The 23,615-nt window shown below is 45.5% G+C and overlaps 1 protein-coding gene across 6 annotated transcripts in view; it reads left to right on the top strand.

Annotated features, from left to right (window-relative positions):
- The window catches only part of Shld1 (shieldin complex subunit 1), a 165,683-nt gene that overhangs the window by 47,664 nt on the left and 94,404 nt on the right, over nt 1–23,615 (top strand). For 5 of the 6 annotated variants that reach the window (XM_060371931.1, XM_060371935.1, XM_060371929.1 and 2 more), the window contains one exon: nt 20,190–21,972. The exons of the other annotated variant lie outside the window; for it this stretch is intronic. The gene's annotated coding sequence lies outside the window, so the exon portion shown is untranslated. The remainder of the gene's footprint in view (nt 1–20,189; nt 21,973–23,615) is intronic. 6 annotated transcript variants of the gene reach the window in all.

Here is a 23,615-nt window from a genome sequence, read left to right as displayed (position 1 = left end):
TGTAAAAACTGGGGTTGTAAAAAGAGGCTTCCTGAAAACACAGGGATGATGTATAGGAAGAAAGCTGCTCCTCTCCCCAAGAAATGCATAACAGAAAAATGTAATCCAATGGCCATAAAAATTAAAAAGCTGGAAATTCTTTTAAAAAGTATTCTGGCCTTTGGGAAAGACCCAGGGAATCAGGCTCTGTGCCACAGGCAGGGACCTAGAGTTAATGACTCCCAGCCAGAAAGTGGCCAGGACTGCTGGTTATGCTTAGACACCCAGCCCCGGAACCACATAGGGAAGCACTACAGGGGAAGTAAGCACTGACAAAACGCACTGACCGGGGCAGCCTGAACTAAAGATGGACTACTAGGAAGGGGCTCAAATGTGTTCATCATCGCAGACCTTTAACCTCAGCACTTCCCCTTATTCTGATGCTCTCCATTCTTCCTTATGGGTTAGTTCATCTGGACCACAGCAGTATTACCCAGAGCCCTGAGACTACTTGGTAGGCCTGCACCCACAAGATTTGACTAAATGTGCCTCTTCCGATACTAAGCAGCCGGGTTAGTCAGGACCTAGAGGAATTAAGAGTTTCCGTTTCTGAATTAAAATAACTTAGCTTCCCTCACAGAAATGGTCCTGCGAAATTGAAGAGGCTTAGACTTATTTCTCAGGAGATAAAGGAAACTATGTATGGCTTGTTTGTTTTTATGCTAATTGATCAAGATAATGACAAAGATCTTGGGATGGTTGGGGGAAAAACTCAAAAAGGAAGAGAAGGACATTAGTCAGATAATTGGTCTAGTCTCTGTCTTGGACCCCCGGTTAAGGACTCTGCTATCAGCACTGGCTGGAACTTTAATTATCATTCTAATTGCATTACTGGGGGCTCTGCATTTTTAACCGTATGACCACGTATCAGTTCAGTAAAAATAATGCTTCCTAGGGCCAACTGCACTTCTTTAAACAGGATGAGTCTATGCTTTGACTCATTCACCAAGACCAGTGGGGAAGGTAACAGGGCATCAGACCTTTGAAGGTCCCCAGACCTTAGTACAAGTTGGAAACCAGTTTCCATTTGTTTTTAGTATAGACAGCTGGCGGCGGGTAGGGCTACAATGTCTTAGAATTAGGAAATGAAAATCTCTGGCCTCAGCATGAAGTTCATTTAGATGATTGAACTGTTTTTCTTAAACTGCAAGGAAAGGCTGGCTTCAGACGACAAGAACCATCTGCAGTGTGTTCTACCAAATAAAGCCAGACTGGAGCCTACAGGCTTTCTCTGTGTAGCCTTGGCTGTCCTGAACTCACTTTGTAGACCAGGCTGGCCTTCAACTCACAGAGATCTGCCTGCCTCTGCCTCCCTGAGTGCTGGGATTACAGGCATGCATTAACACACTTGGTTCAATATTTTTAATAATAGCATAAAAAGTTAAGCAAAGGCAGAATCCGTACAGGGAACCTGAGGCTAGGTAGACATCCCTTAAGGCAGCTCTAGGAGTCATAAGGTTTGCAGGGAGACTGATAAGTCTGTGGAGGTCCTAGCTGTAAGAGAAAGGCTTTGTTTCAAGCCTTTACCTTATGAGTTGAACAAAGAATTGAGGATGTACGGGATGGGAGACAAAGAAGAGAGAGGAACTTTCACTCAGGATTCACCAAGGCCTTTCCCTGTGGAATGGGACATACCCCAGAATCCCATTAATTTTGTTGCCTGAAACATTTGCCTACTACACCTGGGGCCTTGGGCTAAGGTTTCCTGGCCATTAATACTTCCTTGCTTTACACAGCCAGAGATTGCTGGAGGCTCAAACAGACAATAATACAGTAACATAGTACAATAAAAATACATTACAACACAACAATAATATAACAAACAAACCAGGAAATAGTTACAGTTCATAGGATATTTCTAAATGTATTCATTCCTAAAATGTTGAGTACCCTACTATATGCAAGTTCAAGGAAAGAAAAATATTACAATAACCAGAAATTTAGGCTCTGCTCTTGAGATTGGTGTAGTTATTATTCCATTGGTGTAGCCAATTCTGGTAAACTTTGACACGTGCTTTTAACAACAATGGGCAGAAAAAAGCAAAATGATGGTTTTTCTGAAGCCTGCTGCTTCTACTGTCTCTCCCACGCTACCAGGCAAAGACCTGGGCTTACGCCAAAGGTTCTCAACCTGCAGGGAGCAGCCCCTTTGGGGGTCAAACGACCCTTTCACAGGGGTCACATATCAGATATTTACATTATGGTTCATAACTGTAGCAAAATTACAGCTGTGAAGTAGCAATGAACTAATTTTATGGTTGGGGGTCACCAGAACAAGAGGAACTGTGTTAAAGGGTCACAGCATTAAGAGGGAGGGTTCAGAACTACTGGCTTAGACAATCAGAAAAGGAGATGAGGCTGAAGACATGGCTCAGCTGTCAGGAGTACCTGAGTTCAATTCCCAGCACCCATATTAGGCAGTCCACTGACATGCACATATAATTAGATGTATATATGAAATTAAAATTAAAATCTTAAAAAAAAAGGGGAAAGAAAGAAGGGGGGAGAGGATGAATAGGGAGAGACCAGGCTAAAGGTGAAAGGGTCCGGCTGTCAGTGAATGCAGTTGCCTGAGTGGAAAAAACCATCCAGCCTCGACCGCAGAATCAAGGACATAAAATGATTGCTAATTTAGCTTATGGAGTTTTCAGTGGTTTCTTTATAAGAAGTAGGTAATAGATCCCAGAGGAAGATTACTGCAGAAGCCCAAACACCCCCAAAATGTCTATGCCCACCCACCTCACCCTTACAAATATGTTACATGACAGAAGGGAAGAAGGAAGTTTGCTTTTGTAGGGATAGAGAGCATACCTAGAGCCCTGCAGATGGGAGACAGGCACTCTACCACTGAACTGTATTTCCAGCCCGAGGGTCTTATCAGTGTCACCTGCCGGCTATGAAGCCAAGAGCTCTACGTTTTCAGCCACTTGGCTCCTCCTCTAGTGCTAGGGTTATAAGGCATGATCCGCTCTGCGACGGACAAAGGGTAATTGATGGGAAATGAGACCAAAAGAGGAACAGTACACCTTGCAAGTTAATGGGAGACCCGAGCAGGAAAAGTAAACCTTGCAGGTCAAGGTTTCTGTTGCAGTTAAGGCGGATCGGTGTAAGTTCCTATTTGCCTTGTGCAGGGTAAGGTGTCTGCGTTAAAGAATAAGAATAAAGAATAGTTAAGGAATAAGTTCCTGTTTGTCCAGCGAAGGTAAAAGCGGTTTATAGTAAAGAATAAAGATTAAGTTCCTGTTTGTCCTTGTTAAGTCTTTGCAGGTTAAGGCTTCTGTTTGTAACTAAGAGTAAGTTCCTGCTTCTTAGCTCTGATGTAAACTGGAAAACACAGTTTTCAACCTGTGGTAAATGTGCAACCCCATTCACAGGATACATCCTTTCACCCTGCGCCTTCCCTTTCATTGTCTTTTCCTAACGATGTATAATAGCCAGCTCTCTCCACCTGTGAACACTTTATCCCTCCTACAAAAACGACCTCAAGATGCTGACGGGGGCTGCTCTCTCAAGTCCCAGCACAGGGGGAGACAGCTGAGTGACAGTCCCAAGTGCACCCCAAAATACAGCTTGCTCTAATTGGAAAGTTGTGGGTTTGGTCTTTTCTCCTCGCAATTCTCCGGTTTAACAATCACCCTGCATTGCCTGGGTTGTCCCATTTAGATTTGAAACTGTGACAAAGATACGATTTTTGCAGAGGCCATGTGGAAATTGTTACGAGGCCTACAGAAAAAGCCTCTGACAACCAAGACAGGCCCTCGGTTCAGAAAACGCAAGGAAGATGGATGGTGGGGGCTCATGTCTTTAGTCCCAGCACTCAGCAGTTGAGTTCCGTGCAAAATGCCATACTTCCAGAGGCAGGCTGAACTCTGAGTTCCAGGCCAGACTGCACAGTGAGTACTAGGACAGCCAGAGCTACACAGAGAAACTCTGTCTTGAAAAACAAAACAAAACAAACAGAACCAGCCAGGAAACTGGAATAAAAAAATTAGAATTTGCCCCCCCTCCCCCTTTGGAAGCTCAGATGCTTGGAGGAGAATGCATCTTCAGAGCTCTCTGAAGAGACCAATCCTGCCAATACTCTGATGACTTTTTTTGGAACCAACACAGACAATCTAGCCATGCCACTTCGTACTCGTGAAGTCTGACCTGTGGGATTAGAAAATAGAAGATGTTTGCTGCTTTAAGCCAATATATTTGAAGTTATGTATTACAGGAACAACTGAAAGCCTACACTCTGATGTGTAAAACAGCCACTGAGAGGCAATTTGACGAGCCTTCCTTCAAGGAGCATGTGCCAAACAGAGAAGGAAAGAGCTGATGCTACCAAGGAAAAGGAAGCCCAGCTCTGGTGTCCCGGAGGCATGACAGATTGACCCCTCACCCCAAGCAAACCCTAAGTGTCCGTGCACGTTGCCTGGCTGATCCCAGGAATCTCCAGGAGAGGATGGGAGAGTGAGGCCGAGAAATGACAGACACTCCCCCGTTCCCCTCAATCACAAAGCAAGTCAGCGTGGGCACCTGAGGGCAGTCCTTCCGCTGGATGCTAGGAAACAGTGTAGGCTGCGCCTCGCTCTCACCGAACCCAAGGGACAAGGGCAGGGGAGCTTTATTAACTGCCAGCGTCACTGGTTAAAGCCTCTCTCGGGGCATTAACCTCATGACACTCCAGCCTGTTGTGTGTGTTTGCAGAGCAGATATCAACAGTTTAGGAATGCTGGTGGGGGGTGGGGTGGGGGTGTAGCAGTCTATCTGTTGGAGGTGTGGCATTGTACACTGAACTGATGAGGCCAGGCTTGGGTGGAACATTCTAGCACTTTCTGTAAGGGGTGGTGGAGAGGAACGGCCGTGCTCACAGAGGCACCAAAAAAGCCAGAGGACTGTTGAGAAATGCTGGGGGGCTCAGCTGCAGTCAGACTGGCTCACTCTGGCACCTCCTCCTTTGCTGCCTTGGGGCAAGTTAATTTATTGCTCTCCGTATTATATCTTATTGTATTATCTATGCTTCAAAGAGCAGATAGTTGCAGCCTCCACGGACTGGATTAGATAATGGTTTTAACGAATCTGAATCTGGCACAGTGGCAGTCCAGAGTAAAGAGAAAGACAAGACGCGAAACTGGTGGATTAAGTCACACGTGGGGGTTTGGAGATTAGCCAGCGACACTCACAGGCAGAGTCAGGAGACGTGGTCTGGAGGAGAGGGGAATCTTGGGGCTAGAACAGTGGGCAGCAGGTTTTAGCTCCTTTCTATATTTTCTTATATGTTTATATTACATATTTTATAACGTGGGCGTGGGGGAGGGCTGTGTTTTCATTGGCACACGCTCAGCATGCACAAGAGTTAACCATGTCCAATCATCAGCACGGAATCTTCCAAAGTTTAATTTCATTTATTTATTTTTTGTTTTGGTTTGGTTTTTTTTTGAGATAGAGTTTCTGTGTGGCCTTGGCTGTCCTTGACTCACTAGGTAGACCAGGCTGGCCTCAAACTCACAAGATCTGCCTGACTGCATTCCTGAGTACTGAGATTACAGGCATGTTCCACCACACGTGGCTTTAATTTAAATTTAAAAAATTTTTTCAGACTCGTTTTTTAGGAAATGAACTGTAATCCAGGAGTTCTGACCTTGAAGTAGAAGTCAGGTGATCTAACAGGTAGGTAGGAAAAGAAGCTTTTTCTTTTCTCTTCTCTTCTTTCCTTTCTTCCTTCCTATCTTCCTTCCTTCCTTCCTTCCTTCTTCTTTCCTTCCTTCTTCCTTCCTTCCTTCTTCCTTTCTTTCTACCTTCCTTCCTTTCTTCCTTCCTTTCTTCCTTTCTTTTTTCCTTCCTTCCTTCCTTCCTTCCTTCCTTCCTTCCTTCCTTCCTTCCTTTCTTCCTTTCTTTCTTTCTTCCTCTGTGTAGTCTTGGCTATCCTGGACTCACTCTGACCAGTCTATCATTCCTATTTTCATCTTCTGACAATGTGGGCCTTTTCCTTCAGTGATAGATGTAAGGAGCCACATTGATAGTAGCAAAAAAAAAAATTGTGGTCTTGTCACCAGTGGAAAAGTAAGCAAGCCAGCAATACCCATGGTTACTTCCAAATTAGACATCTCTCCAAAAATCGTCCCCACCCTCTCTCTCTCTGAGTGCGTGTGTGTATGTACATGCACATGCCAGAACACATATGTGGAAGGTCGGAGAAAAATGTGCAGAAGTTAAGGTCTCTTCTTCCACCAAGTGGGTCCTAGGAATTGAACTCATGTCATCAGGCAAGAACCTTTCTTTACCTGCTAAGCCATCTAGCCAGCCCCAGATGTATGGTAATCAATATTCATTAGTAATTCAAAGTTCTAGCATTTACATTTAAACATTTAAAATTATATTTATTCACTTTATGTGTGGGCGTTTTGTATGTCTGTGTGGTGCATCTATGCTTGGTGTCCTCAGCGGCCAGAAGAGAGGATCTGAGTTCCTGGAACTGGAGTTGTGGGTACAGGGAATTGAACCCAGGTCCTCTGCAAGATCAGCCAGTGTTCTTAACATCTGAACCATCTCTGCAAGTCCCCTAGATTATACATATGTATGTGTATATACATATATATTTAATTACAGTTTTTTCACTTTGTATCCTAGCTAGAGCCCCCTCCCTCATCCCTTCCCAATCCCACTGTCCCTCCCTCCCTCTTCTTCTCCTATGCCCCTCTAGATTTTATATTTAATGCCTTAGTTTAAAAAAGCATATTTGGGGCAGAGGGGGAGACGAGGGAGGGAGGGTGGGGTTGGGAGGAGACAAGGGAGGGGACCACAGCTAGGATACAGATTGAAGTAACTGTAATAAATGACAATAATAAAAATATATTAACATAAAAGAGCATAGTTACTGCTATATTGGACCTTTGTTCTCAAAGATATTTCAGGTGTATCTCGATGTAAACATCTCCCTCTGAGTTCCTAGGTGTTTTGGCTTGTGCTTTAGGAACACATTTCTAAGAAAGTGGCCAGAAGCTTCACTGGTAGTGGGTACAACTGCATATTCTTCTGGCCCTGCTGATGTGGCTAACTGTGGCTCTCATGACCCCAGCAGCAGACGCCATTCATCTGGTAATAAATTCCAGCCACATGGGCTCCGAGAGGGGCCACAAGAGCACATTTGCATGCTGGGGTGAAGCAGATTTGCATGCTGGGGTGTTCTCAGTCCCGCTTTCATCCTGCCCACCCTTTTAACAGCTGTGGTTCAGACCCGTCCTGGGCCTCACTGTGCACAAGTCAGGGCTTCCTGGGCGCAGGTTTTTGTTGTCTGTGAGGGAATATTTGTGAGTGGAAAAAGTCCCTTGGCTGAGCAGTTTGTTTTTCTCCTCCTTTAAAGAATGTGTGTATGTGTGAGTGTGAGAGAGAGCACCCTAAAGCCCAGACATAAAGGTCAGAGGACAATTTGTGACAGTCGTCTCTCCTCTCCTTCCATCATGGGAGTTCTGAAGATTGAACTGAGGTGGTCAGCCTTGGCAACAACTGCCTTTACCCCCTGAGCCATCTCACTGGTCCTTGGTTTGTTCGTTTTTTATGTTTTGCTTGTTTGTTTGTGATAGGGTCTCTGGTATCACACAATGGCCTCAAACTCACTATATAGCTAAGGCTGACCTTGAACTTCTGATCCCACCTCCACCTCTAGTTTGGGGATTACAGGTACCCCCACACCCAAACTGTCCTTGGGGCACTCTACCTGTTGTTGCCACCCTCATACAATCAATGGTCTAGGTCTAAGACTTCTGGGGGATGTGGTGCTGGTGGGCTCTTTTAGAATCCCAGAATTTGAGCAGATCTGTTTTAAAACAATGATTGATCCACAGAGAAGCTGCTGACATGATTGTAAAACTGAACATTGGAACACTGGAGAAAACGGAACAGGACAGGAGCCTACCTCAGAGGGCCTCTGAAAGATGCCAGCAAGGTATCAAAGCAGATGCTGAGACTCACAGCCAAACTTTGGGCAGAGTGCAGGGAATCTTATAAAGAAGGGGGAGAGGAAAGACCTGGAGGGGACAGGAGCTCCACAAGGAGAGCTACAGAACCACAATATCTGGGCACAGGGGTCTTTTCTGAGACTGATACTTCAACCAAGGACCATGCATGAAGATAACCTAGAATCCCTGCACAGATGTAGCCCATGGCAGCTGAAGTAGGTACCCCAGTAAGGGGAACAGGGACTGTTTCTGACATGAACTCAGTGGCTGGCTCTTTGATCACCTCCCCGTGAAGGGGGAGCAGCCTTACCAGGCCACAGAGGAAGACAATGCAGCCAGTCCTGATGAAACCTGATAGGCTAGGGTCAGATGGAAGGGGAGGACCTCCACTATCAGTGGACTGGGGGAGAGGCAAGGGAGCAGAAGAATGAGGGAGGGTGGGATTGGGAGGGGACAAGGGAGGAGGCTACAGCTGGGATACAAAGTGAATAAATTGTAATTAATAAAATAAATAAATTAAAAAAACCCAGCAGTTCTCACAAAGGGAAGGGCTCTGAGGCCAAATTGATGAGGACTGCTTTCTTGTTTGTGGAACCTTTTCCTGTAGGGACAGAGAAAAGTGGCAGGCTGCATTTCCCAGCCTCCCACAGTTAGCAGAGCATTAGGACTGTGTTTGCTGGTGTCTTACCTCAATCTCCCTTTTCTGCTTCTAAGCCCCTCGTGATTTCCTTTGGCATGCTGGATAATCTAGGATAATCCCCAAACTGCAAACCAGCTGATTAGCAACCTAATTCTCCACTGCCCTGTAGTCTAATGTCCAGGGTTCGGGACATGGGTATCTCTGAGGGGCTATTGTCAATGGCACTGAAAGAAAAGCAGAGCTTGCCAAAGGAAAGTTGGCACATGGAAGGTCCAGGCCTCCCACTGTAACCCGGATGCCCCATCTCAATGCACTTTATTTATGTTTTTGTCTGGGGGTTTTGGACAGAGTATCACCATTTAGCCTGACTGGCCTTGAACTTGCTGTTTAAATAGACCGACCAGCTTTCACTCTCAGCTCTCCTCCCACCTCTGCCTCTTGAGCTATAGGATTACAAGTGTGTGCCACACCCAACTCTCACTAATATTTTTATTAGGCACCTTTAGCAGATGTCTGTGGGGGTGTTTTGGCATGTAGTGCCACCCACCTGCTTCAGGACACCTTGGATAGACAGTTCCCTGAACTTTGCCAGCCTCCAGTAATAAGCTAGCATGGAAACACCTCTGCTTTCTCTAAGACAGCATAAGACCGCTGAGCCACATTCAGGTACAATGTGACAGTATGTGGGAGTTAACATGCCCAAGAGCAATGCTCACCATCAGGTTAGGCATGGTTAGGCATGGCACCCTTCAGCCTCTAGCGGAGCTTCTGATGCTTCCCCATGGTTCCCTCCGAGGTCCCAGCAGCAATGAGTCTCAGTTGCCCTCAGCAGTGACTGGTTTAAGAATATGCCCTGTACTGGGCACCTTGGCCACACCTGTAAGTCCAGCACTCTGGCAGGCAGAGGCAGGAGAATGGCTGTAAGTTCGAGGCCAACCTCAAAGTGAGAACTGTGAGTTTGAGGCCAACTTGGTCTACAATGAGTCCAGGACAGCCAAGGCTACACAGAGAAACCCTGTCTAAAAACAAACAAACAAACAAACAAACAAAAAACAAAAAACAACAACAAGCACACAAAAAAGAATATACCTTGTGTTTTAGTTAGGGTTTTATTGCGGTTAATTGGGGCTGGCTTACAGTTTCAGAGGTTTAGTCCATTGTCATCAGGGCAAGGCAGACACGGTGCTGGAGAAGGAGCCGAGAGTCCTACGTCTTGATGGCCCGGCACTCAAACGTGAGTCTCTGGGGGCCATTCCTGATAAAACCACTACACCTTGTCTCAGCTTTCCCCTCTCTGCTTCATTCTCCCTGCTCCGTATTTCAGCTTCCTGGGATTACCTACCCAACACACTATCTGCATTCACAGTCATTTCTTGGGTACTTCAGAGGGAAATGAAATCCTATTGTGCTTACTGCTCACATCTTGTGGAACTAGCAGTGGCTGCATGCAAGGTGGGACCTCAAAGGCACAAACCCACAGAGCTCATTTGTATGCATCTCTTCTGAGCTGTGAGGGTCCTTTGGCTTGATGCCCTTGCCACAAGAGTTACGTCTTTTAACCGTGTCCTTTGACACAGTTACAATTCTGTACATCTTTCATGGCTGATTATGGGGCTCTAAGCAATCACGTTCTCTGTTTAAAGAGAATAAATACCTTAGGAGCGATCCCCCGAGCCACGTGCTAAAAGGTCGATGTACCTAAGGGGAGGAAAGGTTGTTTGAGGTTATCTTTCTCTTAGTTCAGGCTGAGGTCCTGGTTGTTTACTTGAGTTCTGGAAATAACCCTGGGAATTTATATGGGTGCCAAGGGAAACATGAGGACAGTGTACTCTAAAAACATTTTGCTGTAAGCTCCAGAAGATAGCAGGCACATGCCCAGAGAAAGACACTGGTGCCCTGCTGTGGATCCAACAAATGCCTGACTTTGGGGGAGAGGTTACACTTTTTATTGGCTAATGGGGATGCCATTTTATCTCTGTTCTAAAGAGAGGCAGAAGCAATGATGCGGAGTTTGGGAGGAATCGTGGCATCTCTTCAGAGCTTGTCCTAGTTAGGGTTTCTGCTGCTGAAATGAAACACCAGGACCAAGGAGCAGTGTTGAGAAGAAAAGGGTTTATTGTGCTGGCGCTTCCACATCACTGTCCATCATCCAAGGCAGTCAGGACAGGAGCTCAAGCAGAGCAGGAACCTGCAGGCAGGAACTGATACAGAGACCTGGAGGGGTGCTGCTCATGGGCCTGCTTTCTCATAGAACCCAGGGCCACCAGCCTAGGTATGTCCCCACCCACCATGGGCAGGGTCCTTCCCCATCAATCGTTGATAAAGCAAATGCCTGACAGGTGGATCTTCTGGAGGCACCTTCTCAACTGAGGTTCCCTCCTCTCAGACAACTCTAGGCTGTCAAGTTGATTAGCCAGCACAGAGAGCCTCTTCCCATGCAAGACACGCCCATTCTTTTATGCAGTCTTCTCCTGTACTAGAGCTGGAAGAGAGCTGGGAATGAGATCTAGACCTCTCAGCATCCTGGAGGCCCCTTTCCAGGTGTTGAGGAAGCTGCCTGGAGACAAAGAAAGCTGAGTGGTGTGTTTGAGGACAATGTCTTGGAAGGGACCCGAGCATGTGAGAAAGCTGGGCTGCGGTGCCTTCATAAGACAGCCTCCAATACCATCAGGGATCAGAGAAGCTCATCAGAGCTGCCCTAACTGACGTAACAAGTCCTTAGAATGGCTGCTCCAGGAAGAGCACACATCTCCCTTGCTTAAGACAGTCTTAAGGTTTGAACCTCCTGGCAGCTGGAGCTGAATGAATGTCTGGGTCCTAAGACAGGCTTGGAGCAAAGCATCCTGTATCTATTTAACCTGTCTCTGTTACAGGAGGGAGGAGTCTGTTTTGGTCTCCTAACATCTTAAACCACCTTTAGCCTCCCCTGTTGCAGGATATTTGATCCCTCTGGGAACCACGAGATTGTGAACTATGAAAACTTGTTTGTTGGGTATGGCTCAGTCCTAACACACACTTTCTGTAAACAAGAGCTAAATAAAGTCAACCCTAGGTCAAGAAGCAGGGAAAGCAACCAGCTGACAGGGATTAAGTAGAAAGAAGGGACATTGAGAGGAGGGTATTTAAGACTGTGGAGAATGAGAAGGTGCTTTTGGCTTTTGGTTTTTACTTCTGGGATTCCAGCTGAGTAGGAAGAACTTTTTCCTTCTGGGATGTAGGCTGAGTAGGAAGGTCACCTAGGTGCTTTGCCTCTCTGAGCTGGCAAGTTTTCACCCCAGCATTTGGCTCTTGAGTCTTTATTGATAAAATCAAACTGTTGGAACAACACTCCCTAGAGACAAGGGGAGCTGTTTTTACCTTGCCATAGCTGAAGACAGGCCACACCGGCCACACACAGAAAACAAAATAGCACATGAAAAATAAAATCAGATTGTAGTTCAATGAATAACTCTGTCCCAAGAGCAGAGTATTTTACTGTCTTCAAGGCACATTCGATCACATCGTCCTTTTCCATCCTTAGAACCTGAGAGGTTTTTAGTTTTGTTATTTATTATTAGTCATTTGGTTCTGTGTGTATTAGTGTTTGTCTGCATGTGTCTGTCTATCTGGGCATGTCCCCAGTTCCTGAGGAGGTCAGAGGAGGGCCTCAGATCCCCTGGAACTAGAAAAACAGCAGGTTGTGCCCACCATGTAGGTTCTGGGAATCAAATCTAGGCTCTCTGAGAGAGTAGCCAGTGCTTTTATCTACTGAGCTATCTCTCCTGCCCACTCACAACTTGACCATTAGCATTTAACACTGATGTAAAAAAACCTCAGCTAGTTTGATCCTCAGGGCCACAAAGGAGCAACAAGAGAAAAGAGCAAAGCTCTTTAGGAAGGAAGAGAAAAGCCAGCCACTTTGTAATATGCACCCTTCCCTCTCTGACTGAAAGCAAGGCCAGCAACGGCTGTCAGGAAACACGCAGCCTGCAGCACTCAGGGAAGGTGAGCACCCACTGCTGGGTGTTCCCTACGTGTTTCAGTTCTCTGCTACATGGGCCCCGCCCCCACCTCCCCCTTTTAAAACAAATCATGAAGGTTTATTTTTAAAGATTACATTTTCCAAACCAGAATACACAGAAATGCAAGGAATAATATTAGTCTAAAATTAGACAGTAGGTGTCTGAAGCTCAAGCAGCCTTCAAAATGGAGACAGGGAGCACTCACAAAGTCTCACCAACATGACTGCTGAACAAGGATGACACCAAAGAAAAGTGCCAACTGCGGGGGTAAAGCCAGGAAGGTCCCAACCCTACGCAAAGAATTGTAGGCACCCTAGGAAAGCTGAGAGCAAGAGAGGGGTGCTTCCCAGGGAAGAGCTCACCAATTGGCTGTCTAATGGCAAACAGGTAGTATTACATTGCCCGAACAGTTTATATTTAGGAATACATATGTATATACATCGACATACATGCAATAACAATTAGTAAAAAAAAAAAAAATCATGCCGTGAATCTGAAAGAGAGTGTGAGAGTGTGGAGGGGTAAATGTGAGGGTTTGAAGGGTGGAAAGGGAGGAGAGAAATGCTGTAATTAAATTATAATCACAAAAAGGAAAAGAAACGGAGGCAGCAAACACTCAGTGAGAGCACAGAGCTCCATCACAAATTAAACCATTACCACAGGGCTGCAAACGACCTCACAGTACTAAACAAAATGGCCTCAATTCCAATCCTTTCTAATGGGTTTCAAGGTGGCAAGAAAAAAAACTGAACAATACACAGAACTATGCAAAGCTGCTATAGAGTTATTTAAACGCCTCTAAAGTTGAGAAAAGCAATCATGTTAAATTTTAAGAAAACAAACAAACAAAACAGCCGGCTAGACAGGTCAGGCCCAGTAAAGTTTACAGGAGATTTCAATATATTAGCTTTAAACTGCGGCAGAAAGCTCATTTGAAAATGGCTGCTTCCTCCTGGCGTGGGTGTGCCACCAACCTACACAGTTCTGTTAGCTGGGAGTGCATTGCTGTGGCTGGGTTACCATACCTGCTCTGGCTGGGCTGTCACCCAGTCGCCTTGTCTCACTGTAGCCTCAGCAGGATCTCAGGGAGCTTGTAACTAGAGAGACTGTGCTTAGGCGGTCTGGGATGTGGATGAAGACTTCTGCAGTCTCTGGGCCTCCACTTTCTTTCTCTGGAGCTGGGCTGGCATTGGCCGAATCAGGTGCTGGGAGACCTGGGCGAGTGGAAAGTTCTCGGAAGGGGTGAAGAGGGCGGGACGAAGAGATGATGTTTTTATGTGGTGCGTGCTGAACCCTTCATGATAGAATGACCAATCTAAAAACCTTTAAGAAGCTGGGCACCGTGGTGCATGCCTGTCACCCAGGGTTCTGGAGGCTGAGGCCAGCCTGCTCGGCACTGCTTCAAACAAGTACCAAACCAGACAAAACACAACTTTTAAGAATTTCATGTCGGAAGCTGGGTGTGGTGAACACCCATGTCATCGCTTAAATGGAGACAAGAGGGTCAGAACTTAAGCCAGCCTCGGCCACATAGTGAGTTCAAAGCCAGCCCGGACCACATGCGACTGGTCTCAGAAAGAAAAGGAGTAGAGCAACTCTCCTTCCTTAGTAAGCCTCCTCTCACCTTCCCAGCGTGTCTTAACTTCTTCCTGAGTGCCTTTCTCTCTTAACGCCACAGTCTATATTAAAATCACTTGGGTGCCGTGGGGGCGGCATGGTGAGTAAAAAGGTACTTGCTGCCGTGTTGTGGCACATGTTTGTATGTGAGACACACACACACACACACACACACACACACACACAGTAAATAAATAAATAAATAAATAAATAAATAAATAAATGAGTAAAGTAGCTAGAAATATTTAAAATCTCTAATTGTGGCTCATGTTTGTATAGAACACACACAATAAGCAGACAAACAAACAGATAAGTGATTAGAAATATTTAAAATTTCTTAATTGTACCTCTGCTTAAGAAGGGCATCACACACGCCTGCTCAGAGTGAGTATGTGCAAAGGCCTGGCAGGCAAGACAGACTGCATGGTGTCCCTAGCAGCAGCAAATGAGACCAGCTGCCTAGAGAAGCCATCTTTGCGTTGTCATCTCAAACCTGCCACAAGTTTACAACGGCCGCTTTCTTCCTGCGTTACTGCATGAGTCATTGAGGTGCTCCTCAGGGTGACATGCATTCAGTGCTCACAGCAGGGTCCTGTGTGTGTGTGTGTACACACTGACTATTAGAAATGCACTAACGAGGAAAACCAGGAGTAGGTGGCTGAAGATTAATAGAGGAAGGTGATGGTGAAAAAGAGTAGAGATGGAAGAGAGAGGCTGAGGCAGTGAGCAGCAAAGAGCAACTGTGTGAGGGTTACAGAACACCAAACAGGGAAGCAAAAAGGCAGCCATAAATCTTGCAGCCACCTTCACTGCTTACCTCAGCATCTGAAAGAGTCACTCAAGAGTACAGAGGCCCACCCACACTCCTGCCACAGGACGCAGCACCCAAAGGCGTGAGCCCAGCCCAGCCACCCATTAAAGCACAGCAGGAACCTGGACAAAGGAGGAAAAGGAGCCAGAGCTCCTAAGGACCTGCTGTTTTCCTAACAGCACTTTAAAGGCATGCTATGTGCTTACTACTGACATGCTATTTCTGTCATTTTCTTATGAATCAGTCACAGGGCTTATTATGGAAGATCAGTCATTCTTCAAAGCTTCTGTCCTGCTTCTGACTTTATTTCTGCTTTCACTTCTTTATTCTAATCTGAAAGGGGGGAAAAAAGCATACCAAGGCTGTGGTGGTGCACACTTTTCACCTCAGGCTTAGGAGGCGTAGGCAGATGGGTCTCTGTGAGTTCAAGGCCAGCTTGGTCTACGTAGTGAATTCTAGGACACCCAGGGCTATGTAATATGTGAAATGCCTAAAAAGACCAAAGGTAAATGCATTTCTCCATTTCTCATCCTTCCTTCCTTCTTTCTCTCCTTCCATCGTTTGTTCGTCCGTTCGTTCCTTCCTTCCTTCTTTCCTTCCTTCCTTCTTTCCTTCCTTCCTTCTTTCTTTCCTTCCTTCCTTCTTTCTTTCCTTCCATCGTTCGTTCGTTCGTTCATTCATTCCTTCTTTCCTTCCTTTCTTCTTTCCTTCCTTTTTTCCTTTCCTCCCTCCTTCCCCATCCCCTCTCTCATTCTTTCTTTCTTTCTTTCTTGTGACTGGATCTCTCCCTGTAGCCCTGTTTGGCCTGAACCTACTCTGTAGACCAAATGACCTCAAATCACAGAGGCCTACCTGCCCCTGCCTCCCAAGTGCTGGGATTAACTTTGTAAGCCACCACGCTGGATCCGCTTCCCTGTTTGCCCATGCTTTCTTACATTAGAAGTCTTCCTGCCCCAGCCTCCATAGCAGAGAGAATACAGGCTTCTATCAACCAGCATGCTTGCAAATTCTGTTTTTAAATCTCTTCTTGCAGTTGAAGGCAATGCCTTGTACATGCCAAGCAAGCCCTCTGCCACTACCTGTCCTGAGGTCATTGATCTATGAATATGAATAGAGGAGTCCCATGAGGTACTCCAGCACACCCTGTGGGACCAGCTGGTTTTTGAGCAAAGCTATCCTGTGAGTTACTTCTGCGCTGGCCAGTTTTATGTCAACTTAACACAAGCTAGAGTTATCTGAAAGGATGGAGGCTCAATTGAGAAAATGCCTCCATAAGAGGCTTTAGGGCATCTTCTTAATTAGTGATTGATGAGGGAAGGTCCAGCTCATTGTGGGTGGTGCCAACCCTGGGCTGGTGGTCCTGGGTTCTATAAGCCTGAGCCAGCTGTGATGAGCAAGCCAGTACGCAGCACTCCTCCATGGTCTCTGCATCAGCTCCTGCTCCCTGCCCTAGCTTCCTTCAGCGATGGACTACAATGTGGAAGTGTAAGCCCGACAAACCTTTTCCTTCCCAACTTGGGTTTTAGTCATGGTGTTTTGTTGTACCAGTAGAAGCCCAGATTAAGACAACACACAGCGTGTGTAAGAATGCTTGGCTTTCACAGGAGTCAATGGGCACGTGACATCAGGGCCAGCACGACAAGAGCACGGGGGCAGATTGATTTATGTATACCAAAGGATTTCTGAGCCCTCCTGGGCTGTCACTGGGCACTTGGCATCAGCCTGGACAGCTCAACAATAAAATCTAATAATTTCTTTACTCGCTGCTATGTAGGCTCGTCTGTGCAGTCAGCACCTGTCCTTCCTGAGGGGTCTGGAACCAGTGCTCTGACAGCAGCAATGCTTCACCGCTGGGCCTGCCACACCTGTCTGTGCTTTGGAAAACCCAAAACAAATAAGGGTGGTGCTTGCCTTGGAAACCAGTAGTCCACAAAGGAAGACAAAGCAACAGGCAGGAAGCAGACACAGTAACTCAGAAGTATCAGTCAACAGGCTGAATGAAGGGGCTGGGAGCCGGGTCAGCAGTTGAGAGCACGGCCTGCTCTTCTGGAGTTTCAATCCATGTGGCGGGTCGCAACCATTTATGACAAATTATGACTGTTTATAGTGTCAAGGGTTTCACTGTGTATCCTGGTTGGCCTGGAACTCACTATGCAGACCAGGCAGGTCTCAAGCTCATGGTTATTTATATTTATCTATGTGTGTATGTTCCTGTCTGTATGAGCTGTATGTCACATGTTTGTAGGCACCCTCTTCTGACCTACTTGGGCACCAGCACACACGTGGTGCACAGGCATACATGCAGATAAAATACACACATATGTTGTAAGTGTCGATTAATATTTACTATTGGTTTATCTTTTATTAAAGCTGCTGTTAACCCTAAACAGCTCTATACCCAAATCACCACACAGAGACTTGGATTTATTTAATTAACCTAAAACACAATGCTGGGCAATAGTTACTCCATCGTAAACCTCCAAGCCCACATAGTTTCCTAACATTTAGATTCACCCATTTTACTTGCTTTTTGTGAAATCTTAGGTCCGGTTCATTCTCCACATAGTTCCAAGACCTCTGCTTCTGCCCCTGCTCTCCCAGCCTCTGCCCTCTTTCCTCCTCTGCCTCCCACCCTCCTGTCCTCTGGCTCCTCCCTCTCTTCCTGCTTCCTTTCCATTGCTCAACATTGTGGCTGGTTGTTTTATTTTGGATGTTTACACAAAGTTGAGACAGGTGATGCTTAGAATAAGTATCATAATGCAATGTCCGGATTGAAACCAGAGAGTTGGGGAGAGAAATCAGCATTTGAATAAACAAGGGTAAAGTGTATACATTTCAAAAGAACATTATACCAACACACAAACAAAAATTAAAAAAGAAAGGTTAAATCATAAGATGGTATGAGGTTCATGCTTGTGATTCCAGCACTTGAGAAATAGTGACAGGGGGATCAGGAGTTCAAGGTCCTCCTCAGCTATGTAATGTCTCGGAGGACAGCCTGGGCTACATGAGCCCCTGTTTAAAAAATAAAATGAAAACAATAAGCATGACTCCTGGGGCTGGAGAGATGGTTCATCAGTTAAGAGCACTAACTGCTCTTCCTGAGGGACAAGTTGGGTACGTAGCACCCACGTCTGCTTGCCTATAACTCTCACACCAGGGGATCTGACTCACTCTTCTGACCTCCAGAGGTACCTACAAATTCATGGCATACAACCCATACAGACATGCACACATGCATAGGTGTTAATAAATGTGAGTTCGACACTTGCCTGGTCTGCAGAGTGAGTTAAGGCTAACCAGGGGCACACAGTGAAGTCCTATCTCAAGAATGCACACAGTCACCAACAAATAAAAGGTCCAAATTTGTTCTAAAAGTGCAATTTTTTGAGACTAAGGAAGAGTCAACATAAAACAAACCTTTGTTTCCTCCTGACTGAGACCCACCCCCCATCTGAGATTATAAACATAGAACGCCACACCTGACTTTGTGGATTGTTTTGTTTTTGCTTTTGTTTCATTGTTTGTTTTGAGACAGGCTTTCTACATAGCCCTGGCTATACTAGAACTCACTATGTAGACCAGGCTGGCCTTGAACTCACAGAGATTTTCCTGCCTCTGCCTCCTGAATGCTGGGATTAAAGTCATCCACCATCAAGTTTAGACAACTGCCTCCACATTTAAAAGAAAAAAACAAAAAAAAAAACAACTTTATTTAACCTACTTGTTTTCCTAGGCTTGAACTCCCTGACATTTTCCTGCCTCAGCCTGCCACTGGTCAGATTACAGTCACAAGCCATTATGCTTGGCAGTCTTGACCTTTTAAAAACTTAATAAATTAGTTTTAGTGTTAGCATGTTTATGTGTGTGTGTTTGTGTTTGTGTGCCATGGTATATGTGTGAGCTCAGAGGAAAACTTCAAGTTTCCTCCTTCCGCAGTATATTCAAGGGTTCAGACTCCAGTTGTTAGGCTTGCACAGCCTTTCTCCTTTGCTAAGCCATATCATCAATCCGAGCTTGGCCTGTTTAAAAAAAAAAAAAAAAAAAGGATTTATTTTTATTATTTTAATTGTGTGTGTGTGTTTGCATGTGGGTATGTGCACATAAATTCAGATGTCATCTGAAGCCAGAGGCATAGGAGCCCTGCCCCCACCCCAAAGCTAGAACTAAAGAATTGTGAGCTGTTCAACATGGGTGCTGGGAACCTGTGTCCTCTGCAAAACCAGCAAGCACTCTGAATGGTAGAGCCATTGCTTCAGCTCCAGTCCTGGCCTTTTAATTTGCTTAAATAATTCTTATTATTTAAAAAAAAACCATTTAATTTAAAATTTTATGTGTGTAGATATTTTGCCTGCTTGTGTGTCTGTGTACCACATGTGTGCCAGGTGCCCTGGAAGTCTGGAAGAGGGCATCAGACCCCCTGACACGGGAGTGACAGCTTATGGGAGCTGCCATGTAGTTGCTGAGACTAGGACTCAGATGCTCTGGAAAGCAACAAGTGCTCCTCACTCCTGAGCCACCTCTCTGTGCCCTATTACTATTTTGAGACAGAGTATCACTATGTAATCCTAGCTGTCCTGGATCTCACAATGTAGACCAGGCTGGCCTCTAACCCAGAGATCCACCTGCCTCTGTCTTTATGTTGCTGAGTCCTGGCTATCTTCCTTCTCTTTCTTTTTTCCTTCTCTTTCTTTCTTTCTTTCTTTTTTAGATATACTTATTATACCTTCTTTCTTGAATGAAGTGATAAGCCAATTGTCTTTTCCATTTATATGTAGTATGAATTAGAAGTAAAAGAGGAAAAAAGGAGGGAGGAGGGAAGAAGGGGGAGATGTACACACACACACATTTACACACACACACACACACACACACACACACACACACACACACACACGAGGGGAGTAGCATAATATCATACTGACCTACAAGTTAACTGAGATTCCTGGTCCAAATTTCAAGAATTTTCCCAGAGCACAAAGCTCTTGCTATGTTCATGGCATTTCTGTTCATGCTAATAAATTGTCTCTGGCCTGGAGTCTGGATTTGCTCTCTGCTGACACAGCTGCTGAGAGACCTCTATGCTATTGCAACCCAAACCCTAGTCCTGCGCTCTCTCTCTCTCTCTCTCTCTGCAGAGCTGGAGAAGATTCCAGAATGTCACGCCACTGGCGTGTCCATCACTGTCTCTGCAGGTGTCATCTCTGGAATATATGGATGTAAAATTTCATGTATACGGATGCACAGTTTCTACAGTGGAAATCTCACAGACCCTTCCTCAAAATAATTGAATGGAAACAATTAAACTTGAAATAATTAAACTGGAGCACATAGGATAAAAGAAAATGAAACAAAACGAAACATCCATTTGTGTGCAGCCCGACTTAAAGGGGCCAAGGCTGATTTGCGTACAACCTGCTTGAAATGCACGGAGCCAGCCTTCAGCCTGTCACTGTCAGGGAGGAGAAACTGACCGTCACACATTATTTTCCAGAAGGCAACTGGCTGTCTGCACAGAAAGACGGTGGTGATGAAATTAATTTAAAATTATTAGGTCAGTAAAAGGTCATCTTTTTATACATCTGGCAGGACGAAGTCAATGGTGCGCAGCGAACGCAGCAGGAGGTAGGATAAGAGCTGATGGCGCAGGCTCCCGGGAGGCTTAGCGCCGACTTTCAGGGAGCACCGTTAGCCGTGCCTTTTCGTCTGAAGCTATCTGTATTCCTTAGCTCCTGGGTCTCCGCTCTCCTGACTCACTTACACCGCGTCCCATCATGTCACCCATGTTCTTGTTCTGTATCTGACCCTCTTGTTTCCCTCTCTGAGGACCCTTATAACGACTTCCAGACCACTTAGACAACCTATAATAACCTTTTCTGTCTCGGAGCTTTATGTTAATCACCTCAGCCAGTTGGCTTGGTCCTTGGAAGGAGCAGGTGCTGCAGTCTGGGAGGCCCCTGTTCTGCTATGGCTGTAATGAGAGCAGTTACAGCTGACCGAGCAGCGCCTGTGTGGGCACAGGAGTTTTATTGGTGGCAGAGAAGACGCAGGATGTACCAGGGCTTTCTGTGTGGCATCCTCACGCTTGGACTATTTCTGGGACCCAGGAGCAGATTTCCAACTCCCGCTTGTACAGGTATTTTTCTGAGGATTTTCTCTGAAGCCAGAAGTGCAAAAGAATTCATGACCCCTTGTGCTCCCAAGCTTCCCTTGTCAATGACAATGGGTCCAACTCCCTTGGCCTGTGGCTAGAAACACCCTTCTGTGCCTGTGATATGCAGTTTTCCAGAATCCCCAATGGAATTAAACTCCGGTTTGTCTCAAGTGGGTTCTGCTTAAAAAAATATCTTCTCTTTTACCGGCCTTTGCCTTCTGGTCTTGTTTTCTCTCAGCTCCCCTAATAGTATTTTTTTGGACCATCTCCCAGGCAAATTGCTTGTACTATTTCCTGGGGAGTTGTTCTATTTCCTGGGGAGTAAAAAGTAGAGTATTGGAGACAACTCAGTTGTTCAGGATTACATGGTTGGTAAGTGACAGGTCTTCTGCAAATTATATCCTTCTAACCACCCCAGGTTGCTTGTCTTAGCTGACTTATTACTTATTGTCCCTGAGGAACAGCGTTGACTTGGGATATAATTAAGTCAGAACGTACTTCTCTCTGAGTATCTGACTTGAAAGATGAGAGGAGTCCCAGAGGGTGAGAGGAGACTGCAGTTCAGCCATCTGAGACCCTGACGTGATGGGGATAAGGATGATGTGACGCTCAGGTTGCAGCAGCCTGTGGGAACTCTCTAAGCATCTCAAGGTACCGCACATAGACTCATCCGTCAATGGGAGTGGTGTGTGTGTGTCCTGAAGACACATGCCAGCATGACTAAAGGATCACTGTCGTATGGACTTCAAATTCAGCACCAGGACAAGGTAACAAAAAACTGGCTAAAAGTATGTTTGTTTTGATAGCTCCAATAAGAGTGGCCCCCATAGGTTCATATATTTGAATGTTTGATCACCAGGGAGTGGTGCTATTTGAAAGGATTAGAAGGATTAGGGGGTGTGGCCTTGTTGGAGGACGTATGTCACCGGGGGTGGGAGGGTGGACTTTGAGGTTTCAAAAGCCCATGCCAGGCCAAGGCTCACTCTCTCTTGGCCTGTAGATCTGGATGTAGCAGTGAGCTGCTGTTCTAGCACCATGAATGCTGCCATGCTCCTGGCAATGATGAGAATGGAGTAACCTTCTAAACCGTAAGCAAGATCCCAATTAAATGCTTTCCTCTGTAAGCATTGCCTTGGTCATGGTGTTTCTTCAACAGAACTGTGGCCAAGGCATTGGTGTGCACTGCCTTTCTCAGTACATCTGTGTGCTTCTATGGATAGGGAACTATAAATAAGACATAAACCCCAAATCTAGCTTGTATGGTGCAGTTTCTGTGGAATATAATTTTATCAGCACTCAGCTCTTCTACAAGGTGAATTTTAGACCATGAATTTCCTCACTTTTGAAAAAGAAAAAAATAGTTGAACTATCAAAAAGTGGGCATTTTGTTTATTTGTTTGTTTGTAATTATTCTTGCTCTTTGGAACTGATAGAAATATACATAATTTTTCCCAAGACAGAACCTCACAGGAGAGGCAACTTGTTCCCCGGCCTTTCTGCCTTTAGCAGAAGGCCTTCAGCAAAGCCCTTGCCTTGTGGGATTTGTGTTTAGTTTGGAATTCAAATTAATTAAATTTGGAATTCTCCCTTCAGTCTCAGAAGAAGAAACTCATAAAAAACAAACAAACAAAAAACAAAGTATTCCATTAGCATTAGCATTCAGAATATGAGAAGAGCAACTATGTTGTGCCTAGGCAGTAGCACAGCTGCCAATCATGGAAGGCACACCTGGCACTTCCCTGAGTGTTGGGTGCCACTTGCCACAAATCCTGGCTTTGTTCCTGAGTCCTGGTGTGATGCCTTGGGTGATCTTGTTACTCTTCTCTATCAGTTACATTATCTTAAAACAGATGAAATTACAGGGCTGGCGGCATCCCTGCTGGAAGGCTGCTTCAGCTGGGACCTTCTTAGTGGACTGATCTACTTCCAGAAGTGAAGCATCTTAGGAAGGTGAAACTTGCAAAGGCCGGGCTTGCCTAGACACTTGAGGCCTGAGGTCCAGTTTGTCTACCATGCTCCAGCTTGCTTAGCACAGAGTGAAAAAAACAAAAACTGTAGAGGTTTGAGAAACTGACCTCATCCCCTGGCATCGTGGCATCCCTGAATTGAGCTTTTACAGTCTGTGTGCTCCCAATCTACCAGTGTCTGAAATTAAATTATGTATTAGCCAGTTCAGTAGTTATCATGATGCCACATATGCCTGCGCAGAGAAGGTTTTATTTAGAGTATGATTGAATCGATGTATTGTCATAAATGAGGCCTAACCAGTGGCAACAGAGATAAGAAAGAAAGAAAGAAAGAAAGAAAGAAAGAAAGAAAGAAGGAAGGAAGGAAGGAAGGAAGGAAGGAAGGAAGGAAGGAAGGAAGGAAGGAAAGCAATACTGAGGAGATGAGGCAGGATCAGGAGTTC

The sequence above is a fragment of the Meriones unguiculatus genome, chromosome 18, assembly GCF_030254825.1.
Source record: "Meriones unguiculatus strain TT.TT164.6M chromosome 18, Bangor_MerUng_6.1, whole genome shotgun sequence".
NCBI lineage: Eukaryota > Metazoa > Chordata > Mammalia > Rodentia > Muridae > Meriones > Meriones unguiculatus.
The sequence above is the reverse complement of the archived record's forward strand: the minus strand, read 5'-3'. Positions and strand labels throughout refer to the sequence as shown.